This window comes from Lynx rufus, unplaced genomic scaffold, assembly GCF_022079265.1.
Source record: "Lynx rufus isolate CCGP_SWC_20201006 ecotype Redwood Valley unplaced genomic scaffold, mLynRuf1.p SCAF_5, whole genome shotgun sequence".
NCBI lineage: Eukaryota > Metazoa > Chordata > Mammalia > Carnivora > Felidae > Lynx > Lynx rufus.
Window position 1 is genome coordinate 75,355,784 of NW_025814867.1, and position 22,342 is coordinate 75,378,125.

At 40.5% G+C, this 22,342-nt stretch overlaps 1 protein-coding gene across 3 annotated transcripts in view; it reads left to right on the forward strand.

Moving 5' to 3' along the window:
• Window positions 1-329: 329 nt before the first annotated feature.
• The window catches only part of YEATS2 (YEATS domain containing 2), a 113,541-nt gene continuing 91,528 nt past the window's right edge, over window positions 330-22,342 (forward strand). For all 3 annotated transcript variants that reach the window (XM_047099033.1, XM_047099034.1, XM_047099035.1), the window contains exon 1: window positions 330-454. The gene's annotated coding sequence lies outside the window, so the exon portion shown is untranslated. The remainder of the gene's footprint in view (window positions 455-22,342) is intronic.

The following is a 22,342-nucleotide window of genomic DNA, read 5'->3' on the forward strand; positions in this document are numbered from 1 at the left end:
TTGAGGCTGGAACTTGCCATCTTCTAGGGAGGAAAATGATAAATGATGATGGTGCCTTTGCCAGAACCAACATCCATACTCCCCAGGCAGTGCGGCAGCACCGGCCGGGATCAGAGTCTGGGCCACCGCCAACCACAGCTCCAGCCCCGCCAGCCTCGGCCCCAGCACCAGCTGGAGTCCTGGCCCCGCCCACATCTCTGCAAGTTCCGCCCCGGGGGCCGCGCGCGCGCGCGCGCCGCCGCCGCGCGCGTCCCGCCCCGCCCCTGCTGCTGACGTGCGGGGCCGAAAGGGAGGGACGGGCGGGCTCCGCCGAGCCTTGTGCTTCCGCGGGCTCTGGGGTCGCTGGGGCCTCGTGGCGGGGTGGCTCCGCGGAGCTTCGCCCGCTTTCGCACCTTCCTCGTGTCCTCTTGCGGCGCCCAGCGGGCCCAGCGCTTCGGCGGGAGACCCGGCAAGGGTGAGTGTTGGCGGGAGCGGGTTCCGGCCGGCCGGGCGCGCGCTCCGCTCTCCCGGGCATTGTCTGGGCGGGGGCGGCGCGGGCACGTGCGCTCCCCTCCCCCACCCGGCTGGCCGCGCGGTCCCGGGCGGAGCGGAGGGGGGGGGGCGAGTGACTGCGGATAGAAGAGGACCGGAGGGGCAGGCTGGTTCCGCGGTGAGTGTGTCTGTCGGAGGAGTCTTCGAAGCGGCAACCTGGAATTTGGCTGTGTGGGGGGTCCTTTTCTAAGGGGCACAGTGCTCTCTGCGGGGATGGGGGTCCCTTGAGCCCCAGTGGCCGGAGCTTTCAGGATGTTAAGCTTGGTGGCCTGTGATGGGATCGGAAATGAGATTTGGCTCCGGTACCAGCAAGTTGTGGATCTACCCACAAGAACGGTGAAATCTACCTCCAACCTGTCGCCATCCTTACCGCCCCCCTCCCTTGTGAAGCAGGAGTGGGATTTAAAAAGGTTGGAGGATCTTCCAGGGATATGCCCGAGTTAAAGCACCAGATGTGTGAGACAGTGCGAGGTTAGAGTGGAAAGCTTGGGAAAGTGAGTACTTGGAAGAAAGACTGGTTCGGTGGGTTGTGGCCAGATTGCAGAAGACAATGAATGAGGTTTATCTCATAATCTTTTTTTCTGTTGTGAGTGTAATTATGTTATAAAATAGAAAGTAGAGGAGGAAAATATCACCGATAATCCCATAGCCCTGACACATCATTCTTACAGTGTGTGTTTGCTAGTATTTTCATCTAAGCTTATAACAGTTACAGTTAGAGTTTACCTACAATTTTCCATTTTCTTTTTAACTTAAGGTGTAAAAATGCGATGTAATACACAGTATTCAACAATATCATTTCCTCTTAATAAGCAAGTATTCATCATAGAAAAGTTTAAAAATACAAGCGAAATGAGGAAGAGTATTCATAGTTTTACTGCCTAGAGATGCTATTGTATATTTTTGGTTGTGTATATTCTTTCAAAGATAGGAGCAGATAATGCCCTGATTAGGAATTTAGTTTTCATAGGAATCCTTTGAAGGTTTTAAGAAGGCAGGTAGCATAATATGACTGCTATGTGGAGGAAGAGGGCAAGAGTGGGGAGCTGGGAGATCAGTTAGGATGCTGTTTGCAGTACCTTGGACTAGGTCCATGGCAGGGATGAAGAGTAGAAAGATTTGAAAATATTTTGGAGGTAGAATGAACAAGACTTGGAAGTGGATTGATGAGGGAATGGGAGAATTCTTTGCTTTTTAAAATATATATATATATATCTATTTTTTTAATTAAGTAAACTCTGTGCCCTACGTGGGGCTTGAACTCATGACCCTGAGAGATCGAGTCGCATGCTCTACCAACTACTCACTGAGCCAGCTGCATTCCCTGAGAATTCTTTGCTTTTTGGTATTTGTTTTGAGCAACTATGATAAATGGTGGTATTTACTGAGAGGGAGAAGAATGGAACAGAAGTTTGAGGTGGGAAAAATCATGAGATCTATTTTGGGTGTATTAAATGTGAGATGCATATCAGTTGTGAAGTTGGTAGTTGAGGAAGCAATTGGGTGAACAGGTTTTGATCTCATGGAAGAGAGAGCCAAGAGCTGTTAGATAAAAATTTGGAGTACTCAGTACATAGATGATATCGAAAGGTATAGACTGTATGAGATCACCAAGGTAAAAAGTATAGATAGAGAAGTGAAAATTGGCACTTGGTCCCCCCAATACTTCAAGATGTAGTAGAGGAAGAAGATTGAACACAGGACAGAAGAAATAGCCAGTGAGGTAGGTGGTGGTGGGGGGGGAGGTAGGTAGGGGAGCAAAAGACTGGTGTGATGGAAACCAAGAAAAATAAGTTCACAGAAGACAGAGAATTGGTCCATCCTTGCTTCTGAGATGTTTAATTGGTTTTGGAAGTTGCTGGTTTGGTCACTGGTATTACTTTTTTTTTTTTTTTTTTAATTTTTAAGTAATCTCCACACTCAGCATGGGGCTTGACTCACAACCCAGAGATCAAGAGTCTCATGCTTCACTGACTGAACCAGCCAGGCACCCCTGGTCATTGGTATTATTATTATTTTTTAAACGTTTATTTGTTTTTGAGAGAGAGAGCATACATACTGCAAGCGGGGGACGGTCAAAGAGAGGGGGACAGGATCCCAAGCTGGCTCTGCACTGACAGCAGCGAGCCCGGTGTGGGGCTGGAACTGACAAACCGCAAGATCATGACCTGAGCTGAAGTCAGATATGTTCAGCCGACTGAGCCACCCATACCCCCCCTTTGTCATTGGTATTATTATCCAGTGTTCTAGAAGTAGGAGGTGGAAACTAGATTGGAATAATTGATTGCGGCTTGAGTAAGTGAAGATAATGAGTGTGAATTACAAAAACCTGGGCCTTCTTCAAGATGCCTTATTTCCATCTGCTCCACAACTAAATTTGATAGGTGAAAAATGGTGTCTTGTTTAGTATTTCATTCCTTGCTTACTAGTGTGTTTGAAAATTTTTTCACATATATTGGTCATTGGTGAATTTCTGTTTCTGTCCTGTGTGTATCTTTTTGTGTTTATCACTTTTGGGAATTGATTGTCAAGAGTTCTTTTAGATATTGAAAACATGTAGTTTTACGTAAAGCTTGCAGAATTTCCCCCTTAAGTATTTTTCCTTTCTGGGAATAAATGAGTTTATTATATATGCTCCATCAGGAGAGACATGTCTGATCCCAAGTTAATACATGGTTAACTTCTATATATGCTTTTTTTTTTTCAATTGTAAAATACACATAGCCTAAAATTTACTACCTTAACCATTTTTTAGTGTGCAGTTCAGTGGTATTAAATCCATTTGTAACAGTGTGCAACTATCACCACCATCCATCTCCATCACTCTTTTCATCTTGTAAAACTGAAAATCTATACCCATTAAACAATAACTCCCCATTCCTCCTTTCTTCTAGTCCCTATAGCAGCCGCCATTCTTTCTGTCTCTGTGATTGATTTTGACTACATTAAGTACCTCATGTAAGTAGAATCATACAGTATTTGTCTTTTTCTGATGGGTTTATTTCACTTAGCGTAATGCCCTCAAGATTCATCCATGTTGTAGCATATGTCAGAATTTCCTTCCTTAAAAAAAAAATTACATATTTTAATTAATTAAATCATTTTTATTTTTTTAAGTAGCCTCCATGCCCAGCATTGGAGCCCAATATGGGGCTGAACTCAGGACCCCTGAGATCAAGAGCTGGCCACTTAACTGACTGAGGCCACTCAGGTTCCCCTATTTTAACTAATTTTTATTCCAGTTGACATACAGTGTTATATTAGTTTTAGGTGTAGGATATAGTGATTCAACAATTCCATACGTCACTGTGCTCATCAGGACTAGTGACTCCTTAATCCCTATCACCTACTTCACTCATCCCCTCACCTCCTCCCCTCTGGTAACCATCAGTTTGTTCTGTATAGTTAAGGGTCTGTTTCTTGGTTTGTCTCTCTCTTCCTCTCTTCCCCTTTGCTCATTTGTTTCTTAACAGTTTCACATGAGTGAAATCATAGGGTATTTGCCTTTCTTTGGCTTATTTCACTTAGCATAATAACTTCCAGGTCCATCCATGTCCTTGCAAATGGAAAGATTTTATTCTTTTTTATGGCTGAATAATATTCCATTGCGTTTATATGTATCACATTTTCTTCATTCATCAGTGGACATGGGCTGCTTCCATATCTTGGCTATTATAAATAATTCTTCTATAAACATAGGGGCACATGTTTCCCTTTGAATCAGTGTTTTTCTTTTAGTAAATAACTTTCCTTTTTTAAGGCTGAATAATATTCCAGTGTATGTATATATCCCATTTTATTTCCCCATTCATCTGTCGATGAACACTTGGGTTGCTTCCATCTTTTGGCTCTTATAAATAATGCTGCTAAGAACATGGGTATACAGATACCTCTTCAAGGTCCTGCTTTTAGTTCTTTTGGTTTGTATATATCCAGGGGTGGAATTGTTGGATCATACAGTAATGCTATTGTTAGTTTTTTGTCGAACTGCCACACTTTTCCATAGTGGCTTGCACGTATATTCATATATTCCCACCAACATTGTACAAGGGTTCCAGTTTCTTCACATTCTTGCTGACACTTGTTTTCTGGGGGTTTTTTGTTTGTTTGTTTGTTTGTTTGTTTTTGATAGCCATCCTAATGGGTGTGAGGTAATAATCTCACTGAGGATTTGTACTTTTTTCCCTAATATTAGTGATGTTGAGCATCTTTTCATGTGCTTATTGGGCATTTGTATACCTTTGGAGAAATGTTTATTCAAATCTTGTCTATTTTAAGTCAAGTTTTTGTTGCTTTGAGTTTTACTAGTTCTCTCTATATATTCTGGATATTGATCCCTTATTGAATGTATGATTTGCAAATATTTTAGCTTTCTGTGAATTGTCTTTTTACTCTGTTGATAGTGTCTTTTGATGCACAAAATTTTTAAATTTTCATGAAGCCCAGTTTGTCTATTTTTTTTTTTTTTTAAACCTGTGCTTTTGGTGTCATATCTAAGAAATCTTTGGCAATCCAATGTTGTGAAGCTTTTAACAGTTCTGTTGTTTTAAGTCTTATATTTAAACCTTTGATCCATTCTGAGTTAATTTTTGTATGTGTTGTTAAGGGTCTGACTTCTTTCTTTCACGTGTAGATATTCAGTTTTCCCAGCACCATTTGTGGAAAAGACTATTCTTTCTCCATAGAATGGTCTTGGTACGCTTGTCAAAAATCATTTGACCATATATGCAAGGCTTTGTTTCTGGGCTCTCTTCTCCATTGGTCTGTTTATTTCTGTTTATGGCAGTACCAAACTGTTTTGATTACTGTAGCTTCTAGTAAGTTTTGAAATCAGGAGTGACTTCTTCAGTTTTGTTCAAGATTGTTTTGGTCAGGGTCCCTTGAAATTCCATATGAATTTCAGGATGGGTTTTTCTATTTCTGCGGAAAATGTCATTGGGATTGTGATAGGGATTGCATTGAATCTGTAGATGGCTTTGGGTAGTACTGAGTTTTAAACAGTATTTTTCAATCCGTAAACATGAGATATGTTTCCATTCAGTTGTGTTGTATTTAATTTCTTTCAGCAGTGTTTTGTAGTTTTCATTGTATTACTCTTTGACTTCCTTGGTTAATTCCTAAGTACAGTTGGCCCTTGAACAACATGGGTTTGAATTGTGCAGATCCACTTATATGTGGACTTCTTTGCATACAGTATAGTACTGTAAATGTGTTTTCCCTTCATGATTTTCTTAGTTTTTTCTCTAGTTTATTTTATTGTGAGAATACAGCATATAATACTTATACAAAATATTAGTTAATTGTTAATTTATCGGTAAGGCTTCTGGTCAACAGTTGGCTGTTAGTAGTTAAGTTTTGGAGGAGTCAAAAGTTATACATGGATTTGACTGTGTGGGGGTTGGTGCCCCCAATGCCTGCATTGTTCAAGGGTCAACTGTATTTTATTCATTTTGATGCTGTTATAAATGGAATTGTTTTTGTAATTTACTTTGCAGATTTTTTAGTGAGTATAGAAATGCAGCTGATTTTTGTGTGTTGACTTAGTATCCTGATGTTTTGCTGAATTAATTTATTACAGTTTTTTTTTGGTGGAATATTTAGGGTTTTTACATATAAGATCATATCCCTCCATATTAAAAACCCTTCGTATTCATTCATTGGATGCACTATAATTTGCCATCGACTACTACCAATTTTTTATTATAAAATATACAGGAAGAGGAGAACTAACACTTAAACTATAGATCTGTAAGTGCAGCTCACATATGAGAGTAAATTGAGAGCAGTTTCTTAGGATAGATTTCTCAGAAAGAGGATTCTCTTCTTATTTAACCAGAGATTTTTATTTGAATTTTCACTGCCAATCCTTAAATTCACCCCCATCTCCCTACCTTTAATCCTCGCCCCCTTTTATCCTGTTTTCCACACTGCTACCAAGTGGTGGGTACATTTTTCCCTCAGAAAACAAGGCTTATGAAGCAAATTGTGCCTGTAACATCTGTTTTGTGGGAGTTAGGAAAAAAAAGTTTCTGAAGGCTGGAGTGCATTTCATGGATGAGTTGGAATTTAATTGGATTTCTTGAAAGTCGAATAGCTTTCAGTAAGCAAGAAAGAAGGTAGAGGTGAATATGAATCCATTGAAAGGTAATTGTGAGATGTTCAGGCATGCGAACTTTGATGACTGCAGACAAAGAGAGGTAGAACTAGTTCTCCAGCCAAGGATTGTTTATTCTGTTTATCTGAAGAACGAACTGTGGGGGTGCATGGGGATGGGGGAGATGTGTTATGTGTTGGTAATAAAGGCTGAGGGTGAGGAGAATGCCAAGGGGAGTTACTCTTGATTTGTATGTTTTTAGTCATTGAGTTAATGAATATGTTGGTGATTGTTCTCTATTTTGTTTATAAAAACTTAGTTTGAGGGGCGCCTGGGTGGCTCAGTCGGTTAAGCGTCCGACTTCAGCTCAGGTCACGATCTCGCGGTCCGCGGGTTCGTGCCCCGCATCGGGCTCTGGGCTGATGGCTCAGAGCCTGGAGCCTGCTTCCGATTCTGTGTCTCCCTCTCTACCCCTCCACCGTCATGCTCTGTCTCTGTCTCAAAAATAAATAAACGTTAAAAAAAAATTAAAAAAAAAATTAGTTTGAGGGTACATATATTTTTTTAAATTGACATATTCACTTAATGTAAAATTCACCATTTTAAAGTGTATAATTTAATGGTTTTTAGTATATTTACAAGGTTGTGCAACCATTACTACCATCTAATTCCAAAGTATTTCCATCACCCCAGAAAGAAACCCCGTACCTATTAGCAGTCAGTCCTTGTTCCCTCTCCCCTCATCCCCTGGCAACCACACTGAGTCTATGGATTTGCCTGTTTCTGTACATTTCATATAAATAGAATCATATAACACATTGCCTTTAGTATCTGGCTTCTTTCACTTAACATGATACATTCAGTCTGTCTGTGATATAGCATGTGTCAGTACCTCATTATTTTGCTTAGTAATACTCTCCTGTCTGAATATACCCCATTATGTTTGTCCAGGCATCAATCCATGGATATTGGGTTGTTTATACTTTTTCGCTATTGTGAATAATGCTATTACGAACATTTAGGTGTAACTTTTTGTGTGAACATGTGTTTCCAGTTCTCTTGGATATATACCTAAGAATGGAGTTGCTAGGTCATATAGTAAATCTGTTTAACTTAAAAAAACATTTTTTTTTTAAGTTTATTTATTTTTAGAGAGAGAGTGCAGAAGGAGCAGGGAGAATCCCAAGCAGGGCATGGAGCCCCATGTGGGGCTGGAACTCATGAACCATGAGATGACCTGAGCTGAAATCAAGAGTGGACATCTGACTGACTGAGCCACCAAGGCACCCCACTTTTTTTTTTTTTTTAAGTTTAGGTTTTATTGTTTTTGTTTTGAGTTATCTTTACACCCGATGTGGGGCTCAAACTCATGACCTGAAATCAAGAGTTGCATGGCCTTCCAGGTGAGCCTGCCAGACACCCCAGTTCTGTTTAACTTCTTCAGGAACTGCCAAACTTTTCCACAGCAGCTGCACCATTTTACATTTCCACCCACAGTGAATGAGGGATCTCATTGTTTATACTTTATGTGTGTTTCTGGCAGACTGTATTCGAAAGTTGTATGTTTTTAAAGTGTCATTGAGGTACAATTGGCATCTACAGACTGCACAAAATGTGTAATTTGGGAAGGTTCAACTTATTTATACACCTGTGAAACCATCACCACAATCAAGATCGTACACATGTATCATCCCACAAACTTTCTTTTTTAAATGTTTGTTTATTTTGAGAGACAGGGAGAGTGTGTGTGTGAGCAGGGGAGCTTCCTAATGCATGATGTAAGCATTAGTCTTCCTAATGTTGATTACCCAACTGATGGCTCTGCCCCTTTGTAAATGCACATATAGCATGCACTCATGTACTTGGGGAAGGATAATCTGTAAATAGATTTTTGTTTAAGGTTAATATATATTGGGTTTGTCTTTTTTTTTTTTTAACGTTTTATTTATTTTTGAGACAGGGAGAGGCAGAGCATGAACAGGGGAGGGTCAGAGAGAGGGAGACACAGAATCTGAAACAGGCTCCAGGCTCTCAGCTGTCAGCACAGAGCCTGACGCGGGGCTTGAACTCACGGACCGCGAGATCATGACCTGAGCCGAAGTCGGCCGCTTAACCAACTGAGCCACCCAGGCGCCCCTGGGTTTGTCTTTTTTAAGATTTAATTTTTAATTTTTTTTTTTTTTTACATTTATTTATTTTTTGAGAGACAGAGACTAGAGCACAAGTGGGGGCGGGGCAGAGAGAGAATGAGACACAGAATCCGAAGCAGGCTCCAGGCTCCAAGCTGTCATACACACAGGGCTCAAACTCACAAACCGTGAGATCATGACCTGAGCCGAAGCCGGATGCTTAACTGACTGAGCCACCCAGGTGCCCCAAGATTTTATTTTTTTTAAGTAATTTCTACACCCATTGTGGGGCTTGAACCTACAATTCCAATATCAAGAATTGTATGCTCCACTAACTGAGCCAGTGAGGTACGCCATCATTGTTATTTTTTTTTTTAATGTTTTTATTTATTTTTGAGACAGAGAGAGACAGAGTATGAGCAGGGGAGGGACAGAGAGAGAGGAAGACACAGAATCTGAAGCAGGCTCCAGGCTCTGAGCTGTCAGCACAGAGCCCGATGCGGGGCTCGAACTCATGGACTGTGAGATCATGACCTGAGCTGAAGTCGGATACCCAACCGACTGAGCCACCCAGGCGCCCCATCATTGTTATTTTTTATAATGACTTTTGAGATCTAATTCACATACTGTAAAATTCACTGTTTACAGTGTAAAACTCTGTGTTTTTTCTTTTAGTAGATTCACAAAGTTGTGCAGCCATCATTATATCTGGTTCCAGAAAATTTTTATCAGTAGGTAGATTTTTATAAATAGATAGTTTTTTAGACTAGAGAGTGTTGATTTAAAGAAAAAAACCAGTTTCTAAAAAATGTCCCCTTTTTAAGTTGCTTGTTTCCTTTTAAGAATCTCAGCTTCACATGGAAAAGCATGAGACTTATCCCCATAGAATGTGTTGTCGTTGTCCATTTGAAAACTCCAGTGAAAAATCCCTACTTAGTGAAGTGTGCAAGATTTGGCTCAGTTTATGTATACTCAGTGACTGTGTCCAAGAGTTTGACACAATCTTGATCTGGTCCAGTCCCTTCCTTTTTCAACCTGGAATTGTAGACCAGCTTTGTTTCCTTTTGCTTCTTTTGGAAAAAAAACTTTTAGGGCTTCAAAATTGAAACAGGATTCTCATATGAAATCAGCTATCATTTCAGACTATTCCAGTGATCTTTGTCTGAAAGTGACACCAGGGAAGTCATTGGAAGGTTATGTACCCTCCCTTGTTTCTTTCTCTCTCTTTTTTTTTTTTTTTAAGTTTATGTATTCAAGCAGTCTCCAACCAACTGTGTACTCGAACCCATGACTCTGAGATCACGAGTTACATGCTTCTCCAACTGGGCCAACCAGGTACCCCTATATGGTGTCTCCCTTCTGTCAACTTAAGAATTTGCTTTAAGTATCTCAAAACCTTTAAACAGCTCATGTAGGTCACTCTGTCCAGAGAAAGTGTATGTTGAAGTCCTGGAGTAAAGGAAGGGTAAAGCTTCCTAAGGCCAGCTCTCCAGTTGTTGCACTAATGGATAGAAGCAGTGGCATGGATACTTTAGAATAGTTGTTTTATTCTAGATTTTCTTTCACGTTGCTTTGCACGTTGGAGACCAAGTATTGGCCTGCATGAATCCTGGGGCTGACCTTTATAGCAACTTATATGGTCTTTAGCAATTTCATTTATTAATGGAAAGTATGTGTTTTTGACCTGGAAATATATAATACTTAAATAATATAATTTTTTTTGAGCTCAGCTATCTAGCTTTTCCATTTTGCTCAGCTCTTTACATGTCATACTGGGAGATATCCCTGGGCACAAGATCATGTTCCAGGGACTTTTTTCTTTTTCTTTTTCTTTTTTTTTTAAATAGGCTTTGTGCCGAGTGTGAGAGCCCAACACAGCGCTTGAACTCATGATCCTGAAATCAAGACCTGAACTGAGATCAAGAGTCAGATGCTTAACTCACTGAGCCAGCCAGGTGACCCTTATACTGGGAATAGCCCATGTCAGTATGATGTGATGAACTGACCTCCCATCAGCTCCCCACCATTCTGGTCCAGTGTAAAATTGTGATCGTTTTTACTTAAAAGACCTTCCCCCTGCCCCCATACCAGATGAGTTGAAGAAACAGTAATTATGTTGACCAAGAAATGAGAGTGTATTCAAATGGTCTTGTGTAAAAGATCTTAGAACAATTAGGATACAGAATTTTTGTCAGTACCAACTTAAAATCAGAACCGAATCTTCTCCCTTTTAGATTTCCCTTGATCTGAGTCTTTCGTATAAGCTACTTCAGATTGCTTGTATTGTGAAAAAAAAAAAAAAGCATGATTTTGGGGAGAAAATTATTTGTGTATATTTTCAGTTACCTTTGTCAGTGAGAGATGGCAGTTCTATGACTAATCTTCAGAAGAAAAAATTTAAGTTGACATTGAAATATATTTTGATTTTTAAGTTTATTTTTTTAGCACCCAACATGGGGATCGAACTCATGACCCCAAGATACGAGTTGCATGCTCTTCTAACTGAGCCAGCCAGATGCCCCTTTGATTTTTTTGATAAGACTTCTTTATGCAAATGATTTTTCTCAATATAGCCTTTTTTTTAAAATTTTGGAATCTTTTTTTTTTTTTTTAATTTTTTTTTTTTTTAATGTTTATTTATTTTGGGGACAGAGAGAGACAGAGCATGAACGGGGGAGGGGCAGAGAGAGAGGGAGACACAGAATCGGAAACAGGCTCCAGGCTCTGAGCCATCAGCCCAGAGCCTGACGCGGGGCTCGAACTCTCGGACCGCGAGATCGTGACCTGGCTGAAGTCGGACGCTTAACCGACTGCGCCACCCAGGCGCCCTTAAAATTTTGGAATCTTAAGCAGGCTCCATGCTCAGTGCAGAGCCTGATGAGGTGCCCTATCCCACAACCCTGGGATCATGACCTGAGCCAAAGTCAGGAGTTGGGTGTTCAACTGACTGAGCCACCCAGGTGCTCCTAAGAGCTGCTATATTTAATTCCCAATATATAATTTATGAAATGGATCATATATATTTGGATTACTGAAAGTTAGTGGCATTAATATATTCCTAAAGGTTCAACATTAGACATGTGCATTGCAAATCACCTTGCTTCTGAATCTCCTAAATACTTTGTTTATTGCTGGTAATGAAAGCTTCTAGGCGTGCCTGGGTAGCTCAGCTAAGTGTCTCACTTTTGATTTTGGCTCAGGTCATGATCTCACAGGTTCATGAGATCCTGCCTTGGGCTCTACACTGATAGCGTGGAACCTGTTTGGGATTGTCTCTCTCCCTCTCTCTGCCCCAACCCTTGGCTCATGTGGGTGTGCACGAGCACTCTCTCAAACGTTAAAAAAAAAAAAAAAAATAAGTCGGGGCGCCTGGGTGGCTCAGTCAGTTGAGCATCCGGCTTTGGCTCAGGTCATGATCTCACGGTTGGTGAGTTCGAGCCCCATGTCGAGCCCCACGTCGGGCCCTGTGTTGACAGCTCAGAGCCTGGAGCCTGCTGTGGATTCTCTGTCTCTCTCTCTGCCCCTCCCCTGCTCATGCTCTTCCCTATCTCGAAAGTAAATAAACACTAAAAAAAAATTAAAAAAAAAATAAGTCTAGTTATTTTTCTATTTTTTATTTTTTATTTTTATTTATTTATTTTTTTTCAACGTTTATTTATTTTTGGGAGAGAGACAGAGCATGAACGGGGGAGGGGCAGAGAGAGAGGGAGACACAGAATCGGAAGCAGGCTCCAGGCTCTGAGCCATCAGCCCAGAGCCTGACGCAGGGCTCGAACTCACGGACCGCGAGATCGTGACCTGGCTGAAGTCGGACGCTTAACCGACTGCACCACCCAGGCGCCCCATATTTTTCTATTTTTTAAATACCCTGCTGGATTGGATTTGTGTCTGTGTTCACAAATGAAAACTGGTCTGTCATTTTTTGCTGCTGATGCCTTTGACCACATCTTCTTAGGTTTAGAAGTATTATGTTCTCTTTGTTGCTAATTTTAAAATACTCTTATTTTAATTTTCTCTTTGAGCCATGAGTTATTTAGAAGAGTATCTTGTTGGGGCACCTGGGTGGCTCAGTTGGTTAAGCATCCAACTCTTGGGTTCGGATCAAGTCATGATCTCATGATTCGTGAGTGCATGCCCCACACTGGGCTCTGTGCTGGCAGCGCGGAGCCCACTTAGGATTCTCTCTTTCCCTCTCTCTGTCCCTCTCCTGATTGTGTGCTCACTCATTCTCGCTCTCTCTCTTTCTCTCAAAAAATAAACAAACTTAGAAGAGTATCTTGTTCTCCATATCATAGTGAGTTCTTGTTAATGATTTCCTATTTAATTTTGTTAGGATCAGAGAATATGGCTGTAACATTTCCACGTTTTTAACATTTATTCATTTTTGAGAGACAGAGCATGAGCGGGGAAGGGGCAGAGGGAGAGGGAGACACAGAATCTGAAGCAGGCTCCAGGCTCTGAGCTGTCAGCACAGAGCCCGATGTGGGGCTTGAACTCATGAACTGCGAGATCATGACCTGAGCTGAAGTCGGACACTCAACCGACTGAGCCACCCAGGTGCCCCATAACATTTCCATGTTTTGTAATAATTGTGACTTTCTTTATGTTCTATCTTATGATTCAATTTCAATGAATTTTTATAGATATTTTAAACAGTATTCTCTGTTGTGTTCAGAACTGTATGTAGCTGTTAAATCTGGCTTGTAAATTGCATTATCTGTATACTCTGTATTTTTATCTGTTGTTTTCTTGATCTTTTAAATTTCTGAGAGACATATGTTCTGATTATTTTGTAATGATTGTGATTTTTCTTAAATTGTCCTTGTACTTCAGGTTTATTTTGTATGTTTTGATGTTTGATGTCTAGTTTATGACATTTTTGTGATTGTGTCCTTTAGTAGTAACATAATCTTTACTATATTAAATGTTTTTTTGCCTTAAATGATCCTATTTGTTATTAACCATGCCATGCCAGCTATCTCTTCATCTGGATGTGCTTGTGTATAATAAATTTGCACATCCCTTTATTTTTAAAACTTAGCTATAATACCTTTGGAAATGTAGCATTATCAAATAGATTTGTAAGTATTAGGCAAGAGTAATAAAAGTTACTGAAGGCTGGTAGGTATGTTCCCTTGGGTATTCATATTTTGGCATATATTTAAGTTATACCTTTATTTATTTAGCAAATAATTTATTGTGAGCTTCCAGGAACTTTGGAAGGAGAACATGGGGAAAGCTGTGTTGAATAGTATGATTAAGGAAGACCTTTGATAAGGTGGGCATTTGAGCCTGAGATCTAGTGAAGCTAACCTGGGGAAAGAGCATTCCAGGTAGAGGGAGCCTGAAGTCCAAAAACCCTAAGGAGGGGCACCTGGCTGGCTCAGTCAGTAGAGCATATGATTATTTCAGGGTTGTGAGTTCAAGCCCCATGTTGGGTGTAGAGCTTACTTAAAAAGAAGCCTGGGTGGCTCAGTTGGTTAAGCGTCCCACTTAGGCTCAGGTCATGATTTCATGATTGGTGAGTTCGAGCCCCGTGTTGGGCTCTGTGCTGACACTGTGGAGCCTGGAGCCTGCTTCAGATTCTGTGTCTCCCCCTCTCTCTGCCCCTCCCCCCTCATGCTCTGTCTCTCTCTCTGTCTCTCTCTGTCTTTCTGTCTCTCTCTCTCTTTAAACGTGAAAAAATTAAAAAAACAAACAAAACCAAAACCAAAAACCCTAAGAAAAGATTGAGGTGTATTTGAGGAACAGAAAGAAAACCAGTGTGTCTTGATGCTACTGGTGAAGGATGGTGAGGGAGGTAGGGCCCAATTCATGTAAGATCTTGTAGGTCATGGTAAGGAGTGTGATTTTATGCTAAGTATTGTGGGAAGCCACTGGAAGGTTTTGAGCAGGGGATGACATGATTAGATAAATATTTTTATAGCCCTTTTGTAAATTGAGCTGTAATTTATATACAGTGAAATGCACAGATTTTAAGTGTACAGTTGGGTGAATTTTCACATTGCTTATGCCCATGCAACCCATACTCTTATTAAGATAAAAAATTTTCTCTTACACCAGGAAGTTCCTTTATTACTCCACCCAGTCAGTCCCCACCACCAGCACCTGAACAGCTACTCTTTTTTCTTTCACCATAGATTAGTTTGTTCTAGAACTTCGTATAAGTGGAATCATTCACATATGTACTCTTGTGTCTGGCTTCTTTTACTTGCCAAGATGATTTTGAGATTCATTTCTGTTCTTGCTTAGATCAGGAGTTCATTGGGTATACACAATTTGTTTATCCATTCTCCTTTTTTTTTTTTTTTTTTAAGTAATCTATATGCCCAACATGGGGCTTGAAATCACAGCCCCAAGATTAAGAGTTGCATGCTGTATTGGGCCACCTGGGTGGCTCAGTCAGTTAAGCGTCCGACTTCGGCTCAGGTCATGATCTCGCGGTCTGTGAGTTTGAGCCCCGTGTCGGGCTCTGTGCTGGCAGCTTAGAGCCTCGGGCCTGCTTCAGATTCTGTGTCTCCCTCTCTCTCTGCCCTTCCCCCGCTTATTCTCTGTCTCTGTCTGTCTCTGTCAAAAATAAATAAACATTAAAAAAAAAAAGTTGCATGCTGTATTGATTGAGCCAGCCAGGTGCCCCTCCAATTTTTTTTCCCCGTTTTGTTTTTTACAGACATTTTCAAATGTTTCTTTGGCTAATAGAGAAGAATGGATTGTAGATTCTCTCTTTCAGATATTTAATAAAGAAACATTGGTTGTCTTGTTTACAAAGGGGAAAACATTTTGTTTGAAATGAAGAATTTAGAAAGGATAGGGCCAAAAAATGATAAAGTCATTATTAACATCTTAGAAACATCTGTCTGTATGGAATCAGGTAGAAAATGATTGTACTGCTCCTCCCTGGCTCCCCTTTTAAATCAGATGCGAAAAGTTGGCCTTGAGTGAGCACAAAATTCAGGGTTCTGATGAGATTCAAATGCATGAGGATCATAGAATTTTATATTGAGAAGATACCTCACAAAGTACATTGCAAATTTTTCAAGGACCTTATTTATAAGATTTTACTCCTTTCCCCAGAATTGGCCACATCTTGTAAAATTATTTGCAAGACAGGATTGTAGGACTGGGTATACTCTGACATAAGAACTAAGATCTTTTACTAAGAATTTCTGGTGACTGTATTACATAATTGTATTTTTAATTATACAGTTTCATTTTAAAATTATTTTTTCTTTCATATTTAAAGATAGAACATTACCAGGTTTAGTTTTGCTTTTGGTCTTTAACTTTTTTCAAGAACTCAGACTTGTTATTTGAACAGGTATGATAGGGTAGTTTTGCTTTCTTACATTGTATGTAGGGGAAAATATGTATATATTTTTTTAAGTTTAAATTGACAACATTTACTTGTGTGTGTGTGTGTGTGTGTGTGTGTGTGTGTGTATATGTATATATATTTTTAAGTTTATTTTGAAAGAGTGTGTGTGTAGAAGTGGGGGAGGGGTAAAGAGAGAGGGAGAGAGAGAATCTCAAGTAGTCTCTGTGCTGTCAGTGTAGACCCTGACATGGGGCTTGATCTCATGAACCCTGAGATCATGACTTGAGCTGAAATCAAGAGTTGGGTGCTTAACCGATTGAGCCACCTAGATCCCCACTTTTTTTTTTTTTTTTAAATGTAAGCTTTACCCTCAATGTGGGGCTTGAACTCAACCCCAGGATCATGAGTCACATGTTCTACCAACTGAGCCAGCCAGGTGCCCCAACAATGTTTACCTTTTTCTTTTTAATCCAAAATGTGTTTATTGCTGAGGTACCTGGGTGGCTCAGTGGGTTAAGTGTCTGACTCTTTTTTTTTTTTCTTTTTTGTGAACCTTTTTTTAAGGTTTATTTATTTTGAGAGAGAGAGGGAAAGAGAGAGAGAGAGAACACACATGGGAAGGGCAGAGAGAGAATCCCAAGCAGCAGCTGCACTGTCAGTGCAGAGCCCGACGTGGGACTCAAACTCACAAACCTCAAGATGATGACCTGAGCTGAAATCAACAGGTGGATGCTTAACTGACTGAGCCACCCAGGCACCCCTAGATTTCTGACTCTTGATCTCAGCTCAGGTCATGATCTCACGGTTGGGAGTTCAAGCTCTGCATTGGGCTTTGCACTGGGTGTAGAGCCTACTTAAGAACAAAACAAAACAAAACGTGATTATTGGGATTGTGTTCCACTCATCTTGGTTCAGGCTGCTTTTAGTGCTGCTTCCATCTGAAGGAGCAACTTCCTGTAACCTTGCTCTTCCTCCTGTAGGCTTGCAAAGGACAGTGGAGCAGCCAACACACAAAACCTACCGTTTGTGCATGGCTAAGAGGATGGTGATTTTGTAGCATGCTTGGCACTTCACATCCATGACATAGGAGTTGGGGCTCTGAACCAGGCGTTTCTTGTGCTTCCTCCTCTCTTCCAGGAGTGATGAGTAGAGGAGGTCCTTTGTGAGGAGTATGTTCTTATGGAGAGGTCCTCCCCGCTGGAAAGACGTTCACTTTTTATAATGAGTCTGTTTCAGTGAGATAAAAATTCTAAATTAGAGGAATCAGCATTATGTATGTTTCTCTATGTTTCTGTGTTTGGCATTGGTCCCATGGTATGGAGAAAATCTTTTCTCAAAGTCAAATTATAAACAGTAACAGATTTTTTTTTTTTTACCAGTTCACATTTACCATCTCCTTATTCTTTTAGTTTCATCTGATTCAAAACCAGAGAAAATTAGTAGGACATTTTGTTTCTAAGTTGAATCTGATAATATCTAGCAACTGTTCATAATTTTCTTTTCATAAATCTCAAAGTCAGACAAGAATCCAAAACTTAATATGACCATGGGTCATTTGTTACACATTCCATTCATGTATTATTACATCATGGTGAGAGCATGCCTCAGCACTTGTGCCTAGCTTAGCTAGTGTATACTTGAATGTGGCATGTGTATACTTTAGTATTGTTCTTGCTAGACAGAAGCAGACCTGAATTATTAAAAAGTGCCCAGTGTGGACCTAAATCTTCCTAAACATGTTTATTGGAGGCCCAAATTTATGCCCAAATATGACAGGGAAAGCTTTCTTACATGGGGTGCATGAAATATGAATAACCTTGGCAGCACAGGTTAACTCATTGGGGGTTTCTTCCTTACCCACCCCAACCTCTCTACAAATTCTTCTCTTTTTTCCCTTCTGTTTCCCCAGTTTTAGAGCAAAAGTGAAAGAGTTTTGCTTTATCGCTTAAGTGAAGGTGAAATAAAATATTGTTTTCTTCAAGGATCCCAGCCTTTCTGGGGAGGAGCCACTATTACTCTTGGGAAGTAGGAGGAGAATATTCAGATTATGAAGTCCATAGAATGGATGAGTGAAGATGATGCTGGACTCACTCATCTTTACAGAATAATCCCATAAGGCTCTGGCAAGCTGTAGGAGACAGGTGGTCACCAAGGAAATGGTGTGGTGCAGAAACAGATTTGGAGATCTGCTGGGATGTGTCTGTCTGTGCTTCTAGGTTTATTGGAGAATAGGAGGTGTGTTTTTTCCCGTCTGCATTAAAGAAGAAAGAATGAGGTTTATTGATTTTTAGGAATGTATTCTTTTTTTTTTAGAATGTATTCTTTTATTATTAAAATTTTTTTTAATGTTTATTTTTAAGAGAGAGAGAGAGAGAGAGAGAGAGAGTGTGTGTGTGTGTGCACAGGCAGAGGAAGGGCAGAGAGGGTGGGGAAGACACAGAATCTGAAGCAGGCTCCAGGCTCCGAGCTGTCAGCATAGAGCTGGACATGGGGCTTGAACTCACGAACTGCGAGATCATGACCTCAGCTGAAGTCGGACGCTTAACCGACTGAGCCCCACCCAGGCACCCCTAAAACAATTTTTTTAATGTTTTTATTCGTTTTAGAGAGAGAGAGAGAGAGAGAGCATGAGCAAGGGAGGGAGAGAAAGGGAGGGAGACACAGAATCTGAAGCAGGCTCCAGGCTCTGAGCTATCAGCATAGAGCCTGACTGAGGCCCGAACTCAAGAACCTCGAGATCGTGACCTGAGCCGACGTCGGCTCCTCAACTGACTGAGCCACCCAGGTGCCCCTAGAATGCATTCTTCATGTAGTGACCCAAGATTTTTTTCAAGTTGTCTAAAACTAGTTGCAGACCAGATGCGACCTTCTTCTTACTTTTCAAAGGAATGTTTTATTATTATTATTTTGTTTTATTTTTTCTTAGTAAGTTCTACACCCAAAGTGGGACTTGAACTCACAACCCCGAAATCAAGAGTCGCATGCTTTGCCATCTGAGCCAGCCAGGTGCCCCATTATGTGTCACTTTTTATAAACTTTTTTTTTTTAATTTTGTTAATATTTATTTGTGTTTTGAGATAGCGACAGAGTGCAAGCAGGGGAGGGGCAGAGATAGAGGGAGACCCAGAATCCAAAGCAGGCTCCAGGCCCTGAGCTGTCAGCAGAGAGCCTAATGTGGGGCTCACGAACTGTGAGATCATGACCTGAACTGAAGTCAGAGGCTTAAACCAACTGAACCACCATGTGCCCCTATAAGCTTTAAAAACAGAAAATAATAGTTGGATTCAGGGCCTCTGTAAAAGTAAAGATTCATTTATAGCCTAAATTAAAGCAGTTATGTAATGATAGTGAACAAACATTAAATGGCTTGATTCAGGATATTTATAAATGCTAAAGATTTTTGAATATTTTTAAGCTTAGTGATATTACGCAAGGTAGCAATTACAGGAAAAATGATCTCTTAGATCTAGGTTTTAAATATATATCATTACATAATGGGTCTCTCTCCCATCTGATTCAAGTAAGCCTGTCTCTGGGATGGATGAAAGAACTGGACTAAGCTAAGAAACTTTTTTTTTTTTTTTTTAGGAAAATATTTTTAAGTAATCTTTACACCCAATGTGGAACTCAAACCCACAACCCTGAGATTAAGAGTTAAATGCTCCACTGACTGAGCCAGCCAGGCACCCCTAAGCCAAGAAACTTTTAAATTGTTATTTCTATTTTAACTGAGTCAAAATTTTTGGGTTAATATTTTATTTTTATTAATTTTACTTTGAAACTTTTTATTACCTCAAGGCACCTGGATGGCTCAGTCAGTTGAGCATCCAACTCTTGATTTTGGCTCAGATTGTGATCCCAGCGCTGTGGGATCGAGTCCCACGTCAGGCTCTGTGCTGAGTGTGGAGCCTGCTTGGAATTCTCTCTCCCTTTACCCCTTTCCCCTGCTCACACTCTCTGTGTAAAATAAACAAAAAACAAAAAACACACTCTTTTTATTGCCTCAATAAATACATATTGTGTATTTTTCTTTTGGTTAGGTAAATAACCATTAGCAGTAGAACACAGGTCTGGAAATCAGGGAGCTCTTTCTTTTCTGTGTCATGGATTGTGCTCTATGACATGGCAACTCATGTAACCACCCTAGACCTGTTTTTTTTTTATCTGTATACTGTATCAGTAGGCCCTTGCTGCCCAGTAAGGGAGTCACTAGGCACAGGTGGTACTAAGCCTTTGAAGTGTGGCTAGTCCAAACTGAGATGTGCTAGAAGTGTAAAATACACACTGGATTTTAAAGACTTAGCACAAAGATAAGAATGTAAAACTTGGGTACATTGGTTAAGCAAAAATATTATTAGAATTAATTTCACCCATTTCTTTCCCCCCCCTTTTTTTTTAAGTAATCTCTTTGAGCCCAATGTGGGGCTCAAACTCACGACCCCGGAATCAAGAGTTGCATGCTTTACTGACTGAGCCAGCTAGGCTCCCCTCTTTTTCATTAAAAAAAAAAAAAAAATTTTTTTTAAGTTTATTTATTTTGAGAGAGTGAGTGAGCAGGGGAGGGGCAGAGAGAGGAGAGAGAATCCCAAGCAGACTCCTCGCCTGCAGCACAGAGCCCGATGTGGGGCTTGAACTCACAAACCATGAGATCATGACCTGAGCCGAAACCAAGAGACTTGGTTGACGCTTAACCAACTGAGCCACCCAGGTGCCCCTCTTTTTCCTTTTTTTAAAGTGACTGCCAGAGAATTTTAAATTCCATACATGGCTCACATTATATATCTTTTGGACAGTGCTGATGTGGACAGCATTTCCTAAATCAACTCATGAAATATTAATAAATGCTCAATGAAACACAGTTTAGAAGGGGAACAGGGTCCAGTAGAACTTTTTGCAGTGATATAAATGTTCTGTATTTGCACTGTCCAATATTGTAGCTCTAAACTACTGACGGCTATTGAGCACTTGAAATGTGGCTAGTTCTGAAATTGAAAAATTGAAATGTGAAGAAAGGAACTGAATTTTGAATTAACTTTATTTTTTTATGTTTATTATCTTGAGAGGGAGGGAGGGACTGAGTGGGGGTGGGGAGGTGGGGGGAGGGTGGGCAAAGAGAGAGTGAGAGAGAACAAGAGGGAAAGGGGCAGAGAGAATGAGAAACAGAATCCCAGGCAGGCTCTGCACCCTCAACACAGAGCCCTATGTGGGGCTTGAACCCACAAACTATGAGATCATGACCTGAGCCGAGATCAAGAGTTGGACACTTAACTGACTGAGCCACTGAGGCACCCCTAACTTTATTTTTTTAATTTTTAAAAGTTTACTTAACACCAAATAGCAACATATGGGTAGTTGCTAATGTATTGGGACAGTGCAGACCTGGAAGATTTATGGGATTGTTTTACTCAAAGACCTGTGTACATAGGACTTGTTTACCAGATTGCAAACTTGCTGTCTTAATATAAGTCTGTGTTTATTATGAATAATGATAAATGATCAATATTATTGAGTACCTGTTATGTAGCAGGCACGTTTAAGTAGCAGAAAGAGGATTTGTATGATAAATTATTTATTGAGAGCTTAACTATATATATTGCTCATTTTTTTAAGTTTAAGAAATTTTTTATTTTATTATTTTTTGAGACACACACACACACACACACACACACACACACACACACACACACACACACACACACACACACACACACACACACACACACACACACACACACACACACACACACACACACACAGTGTGAGCGGGGGAGGGGCAGAAAGAGCCGGAGACAGAGACTGTGAAGCAGACTCCAGGCTTTGAGCTGTCAGCACAGAGCCCGGCGAGGGGCTCAAACCCACAAACTGTGAGATCATGACCTGAGCCGAGGTCAGATGCTTAACTGACTGAGCCACCCAGGTGCCTCTCATTTTGTAATATGGTGGATGCATTGTGAATTCCAAGATGCTATTTGGGCTTTAACCATGTTGTCATCAGAGTCTGGTTTCTTTCCTTTCATTATGAGTGCCCTCCATTGAAAGACTGGCCCCTTTTGAAAAGCCTGAGTAGTGTGCTGCCTTGTTAAAGGATTTTCTCTTGAAAGGCAAACCTACACTTTCTAACAGATGATGATGACTTTTTTCCTTAAAGTGAACCTTTGAAGGTAGTTAATGCTTTTGGCTTTAACAGGGATATGTACGTGTTTACAGAGACTTATGAGTTATCAGAATTATGTAATATTCCCTTTATATATGCGTATACATATATTTATAAGT